At 34.8% G+C, this 6,000-nt stretch overlaps 1 protein-coding gene across 1 annotated transcript in view; it reads right to left on the reverse strand.

The window, feature by feature from the left end:
* LOC149130926 (uncharacterized) overlaps positions 1-6,000 on the reverse strand; it is a 29,075-nt gene that overhangs the window by 22,492 nt on the left and 583 nt on the right. The gene's annotated exons all lie outside the window — the stretch shown is intronic.

Below are 6,000 nucleotides of genomic sequence, written 5' to 3' on the forward strand. Positions count from 1 at the left end.
GAAGGATGGGGTGTATAAATATATATATATATAGAGAGAGAGAGAGAGATTGATAGATAGATATATGGGTACAGGACGGCACGAAGTACGAAAACAAACGAGTTAAATACGCAAACAATGGGAGAAAAAAGATGGAAAACAGGACAAGTAAACACATAGAACGACCCTTCGTTCTTTGTCGGTCCGAATAGTCATTATTGTAAGGCTTATAGCGTTCCAAACAGCCGTAGCAATGAAATTACTTTTAATTTTTTTTTACAAAAATAATACGGTTATTTAAAAATCTTTTCATTCAATAAATGTTTTTACATAACGTATACATTAATAGAATACACTGTCAGTTTTCCAGATAGCAAATTAAAACTTAAAATGAAAATATTAAAGGAGAAAGTGAGAGACTTTGCAAATGAAAATGGAATACTCTGCAGTGAATGCAATGAATATTTAAATTTGCGAGAAATTGGAGTTAAAAATTCAATAAAATTGTGAACCGAAATTATAGGAAATTTCTTAGAACATGAATTTATAAAAAATATTTCCAGACGGTCAGCCCATTAATAATTACTTTCTTTTAGTACTTTTAGTAATTGTTACATACCTAATTAATAAGGAGCTTTCTCTATTATAGTATATAGATATATGTGTGTGCGTGCTCGTGCATATGTAACGTATAGAAAAACACCTGAAATAAAAGCATAAACGTTATCCAAATATCCCACCATTTGGCTTTACACTACTAACTCAATAACTGCTCCCTTTCGTAAGTTTATTAAAAATATCAAGGGCAGACGACAGGAACTTATTATGTTTGCTTAACTTGCTTTTAGGTATTTCTGGGGAGGGTAAAAAGTATAAAATGCTCAGCTTTTCGTTCTGTCTGCGATATCCTGCCTTGTCACATATGAAATAATGTTAAGGGATGTCTTACAAAAATAAAATGAAAAAGTAACTACCAAGAAAGAAAGAAAAGCAGCTCTGGAAAAGAAGTAATTCTTTCAAAGTATTTTTCTTCTAATAATTGTTAATTCTGTTTTTATATCGTGTAGACATTTTCTTCTAACAACTGAATATAAAAATAGAAAAATAGTTGTTAATGACGTAGGCACAGAGTCAGAAATTTTGGTGAAGGACGCAGTTGCATAAATTGACTCCTAGCACTAAACTGTTAGTCAAATGATAACCAATCATTTTAGACATTTTATCGAAACTTCGAAGGTAAAAAGTTGACGTCGTCAAGATTTTTAATTTATAATTGAAAGCAACAACACTAAATAAAGCAAAGTATTCAAGAAAACACATTTTTTTCTACTGGAAATATCGAACCCTAATGTTTAAAGTACCAATGTAGAGGAAATGTGAATTCAAAAATGCAAACAGGTGGTGTCTTTGTTTCCATCTTGAAATTATACACTCTGGCATGGATTTTGTCATGACGGAAAACTATTATGCTTAATTAAACTCCCAAATTCAGTGAAACAGTGTAGTTACATTTGACATGCATATACATAAATACATACATACACAAAAAAGCGCGCGCGTGTATGGCATCGAATTGGCAGGCTCGTCAGAGTGTCATGAAAAATACCTTACAGGTTTGTTCCGCTCTTGGCGCTCTGATTGCAAATGCTGGGGTCGATGTAATCGACTCGTCCCCATCTCAAAACTTGCTACCCTTGTGGCATAATTAGAAACCATTATTATTATTATGACTTATTTATTTAGTCTAAGGCACGTTGACACCACTCATATTTTCAAGGCCATATATTGCTAATTCCATTCAAAGCTAAAAGCTAAAAGCTTTTAACCTCACCCTCACACCTGCTTCATTTCCTGCTCATTTTCTCTCCCAAATTGTCGACTTTCTCAATTTGCTACATTTTATTAATTTTGCTTAAGTTTTGTATGCAAACAAACACAACCATCACACTTTCATTCAGTTCTATTCACTCGTACATCTTTTTCCTCTGCATACTTCCTCACTTTATATATACTTCTCTTCTTTTTTTTCTCTTTCTCTCCCTATCCCTCTTTGCAAATAGGGGCTTTGCAGGGCTTACGGTTAGAAGATGGCTTCAGACTTTGAAAGTAGTTGAACTTCAAGTGAATGTCCGGATTAGGCGCATTTATTGGGCAGAAGATGTTGGATAGAGAAAAGGCTAAAAAGCAACACTGAAAGAGGAACTGAGTAGGGTATGTTATTGCAGTGCTGATCAGCCAGACAGTGATGTACAACATTTAAATGACGGAAACATCGATAAGCTCCCGCGTGTTGCTGATGGTTCTCCAGTATTGGCAGCAAAAAATTACCCTGATGATATTTTATTTAAGATAAGCATTTATTTATACGATATACTTGCTTCATGAAATAGATTTCTAATGAATAAAAGTTACGCGATAAATATGCGATCTACTTCTGGCAGTTAAAATTGATCGAGGCAAAACAATATGTTCTTTTCTACTCTAGGTGCAAAGCTCGAAATTTTGTGGGGAGGAGACCAGTCGATTAGATCGACTCCAGTACGCAACTGGAACTTAATTTATCGGCCCTGAAAGGATGAAAGGCAAAGTGAACCTCGGCGGAATTTGAACTCAGAACGTAAAGACGAAATACGGCTGATCATTTTGCCCAGCGTGCTAACGTTTCTGCCAGCTCGCCACCTTACAAAATGCAAACAAAGATGAGCAGATACAAAGGTTTGGTCGAATCATACAAACCATGAATGATGAAAACTTTATTACCATAATTCAGCCATCAAGGAGGCATCTGTTCAGTTATGTAATATTGAGAACATGCAGCTCGAAAACGATACGGATACACATAAACGCGCATACACAAACAACATACAAATTTTAGTCTACGAAATCTCACTCACACAGAGTTGATCAACTCAGGGTTACAATAAAAGGTGCTGCGCGAACCAAGAACCACATAGTCGCGAAGAAAATGTCTTATCTACAGCCATGTTTGCAGCTTTATATAAAACTTTTGGTTATTTTACTTTTTCGCAAAATATTTCCGTATTTTCCTTTTAGTCTTCTGCTTCGTTTTTCAAATTGAATGTTCTTCCCAGATAGGAAACTTGATACAATGCAGGTAGCATTCCGATTCAGGCTCATTTACTCCATTAATGGATAAAGCTTAATTCTTATTCTACAATTAATTGCAACTAATAAACACTTAGCCTTGTTAAATTTTCTGAGTGTAATACAACACTGAAAGCTACCGAATTACTTACAAAACGATATACATACATACACAAACACACACTCAGTGTACCAAAATTGCTTAGCTCATTATCATTACAAAAAAAAAAAAAAAAAGAACTGGTGTCTGGGTTACAAAGAAACAAGATATATAAGTCCTCTTATTAAAAAATGTTTTTCTTTCTATAGGAAAAGAAATCTTAAAATAACATGACAGTAACAACAACTTGCTCATGCAAGATATAGTTTCTGGGAAAACCAATGAGCAATTATTCAGGCATATAATGTATTTTTAGATTCAGAGGTTGTATATTCACAATAAACAAGACAAGAAAGTTAACCGAGGTGGATTATTTAGTTTTAAAAAATGGCAGTAGAGAGAATTTTGTGTCAAAATTTCGAAATGTTTATAAAACCAAATTCTGATTAGAGTTTAAATTACAATTTCAATTTTGAGATTTGTTTTCATCTTTATTTCGGTGTATAGAAGCAACTTAGTCTTATAAGTTTGAAATTTTAAACTGATAGAAAAGAAATAATAAACTAAAGAAAAAATGGGAAGCATTAAAACTTGGATTGATATTCGAACTCTTAAATACTGATTTTCTCAAAAATATAAGATCTACTATGTTATAATCCTGCGATACCTCGGAGCATTTGCATCTTGTGATGGAAGCTTGTTTGAGATGTGTTTGAGGGATGAACTGTAGAACACATTCGTCACTAACTACAATCTGTTGTCAGAAATGGTGTGAATCTAACGGCATTGTAAACTGAGATTACTAGATGTGTATAGAGGAATTGGAGTTCGCATTTTCATTGCTTTCTTCAAAATCACAACAAGAGATGAGCTCAGCAGGGTTAAGAAACACACCAGTTTTACATTAAGGAAGCTGTTTTAACAGCAGAGGTGTATCATTTATATCGTATCACAATTGAGTAAAAGACAAATGAACAGAGACGGAGAGTGGAAGAAATAAATATAGAAATATATTGAAAGAGAGAGAGAGAGAGAGAATTAGTGTGCGGAGACAGTTGACGTTACATCACAATTGGTGAACGACAACGTCACTGGTTACCTGTTCCCAACGGCTCAATCTGTGGTTCACTGCATTTCCAGGGCGACCAATGACACGGTGGCTTTTGTGAATTAGTGCAGAACACATAACGCTAAGAATTTCTACCGAAGAGCTCAAACTTTTTCCTGCACAAGTGTCTGTGTATATATGTATATATATATATATATATATATATATATATATATATATATATATATATATATATATATAAGCATGTGTGTGTGTATATAAGAAAAAAAAAGCAGGATTAAAAAGCGCAGGCAGATATCAATAAATCACTCAGTTTTAAACGAATTTGGTAACATACATCCAGCAATCAGAGCTAAACGTACCCAATAACATGAAAGTTTTACTGATGAGCTTCCACAAAATTTCCGTCAACCAAATTTCACTCATAGGGTTTTGATTGCCTCAAGTCTTATAGTAAAAGACACCTTCCAAAGATACCACACTGTGCGAACGAACTCCAAACTACATAATAACATCATAATTTCTTCTCTGATTTAAAGTAGGATAGAGACCCGTTTGTGTGTTAATGTCTAGCTATGTAGCGCTTGTATGACATACAGAACATTCACATTTACTCTCCATTTGGCAGATAGAGTAGATAAGATTGCTGATACCACTGAGAGAAGCTTTCAATGAACGCCAGTCAGAGGCAAGATGAAGAAATGTATTTTATGTCTGCTTCATTAAGATCAGCAGCAACTTAAATAGTAATGGCAGCGCCAACAGCAACGGCCTGAAGGACAACAATAATCATTGGTATGGAAGAACAACAAGATTCACAGATATATGCAAAACAACAGACGATTGCTTGTTTACGTATTCACAGCTGCATAGTTACTGTATTAATTTACCATTTACGTAACTCAAACTCTTTGAGACACACACACAGAGAAGAGGAAAATATGCTAGATTTGCCTAATAGCTTTAGCATCGCATACGCAGAGTGTAATGCCATAGCTATAACTGCAGATACAATTAACCTAGCTTCAACTGTTGCTGCTGATTAGAACTGGCAAGTCAACTTAATAGTTGTTAGAATTACGTGAAGGACAAATACCACATTTGATTGCAAGAAACTCAGTAGTGCAATCTTGAGAGTATGCATCTGAAATCGTAAGGCTATATACTAACTACAGTTGCTAGTGTGTATACATCTATCTAATGTCAAGATACTTCTGCATCGCTAATTTGTTACACAGCCTTTCTTAAAAATACTATTAACGAAAGGTTTCCAATTTAGGCACAAGGCCAGCAATTTTTGAGGGAACGAGATTAGTGGATGTCAACGATCCAGTTATTTGACTTCATCGACCCCAAAAAGATAGCAGGCAAAGTTGACTGATGGAATTTGAAATCAAAATGTAAAGAGTCGGAACAAATACCGCAAAGCATTTTGCCTCACGCTCTAACGATACAGTCAATCCACACCCCACGTGGTTGCGTTTAATTCTAAGCACTACAAACCTAAAGAATTACAGCTGCAGTAGTAAGAACAATGCCTAGATGATGCTGCATCAATCTCAATACTACGTCAGACTGCACCTCAAGCACACACGAAAAAAATAATGCTTACTTTGCTATTCTAAGCAATGCAGTTGCGAAGCAATGCATCATGACAGCTTTTAACAAATGCTGAATGCATGCCTAAACTACGTTTGCCCAGAGTAACTAAAGTATTCACATATGTTTTCAGCAACAATATCTAATA

Source organism: Octopus bimaculoides, chromosome 26, assembly GCF_046866305.1.
Source record: "Octopus bimaculoides isolate indiv1 chromosome 26, ASM4686630v1, whole genome shotgun sequence".
Classification (NCBI taxonomy): Eukaryota; Metazoa; Mollusca; class Cephalopoda; order Octopoda; family Octopodidae; genus Octopus; species Octopus bimaculoides.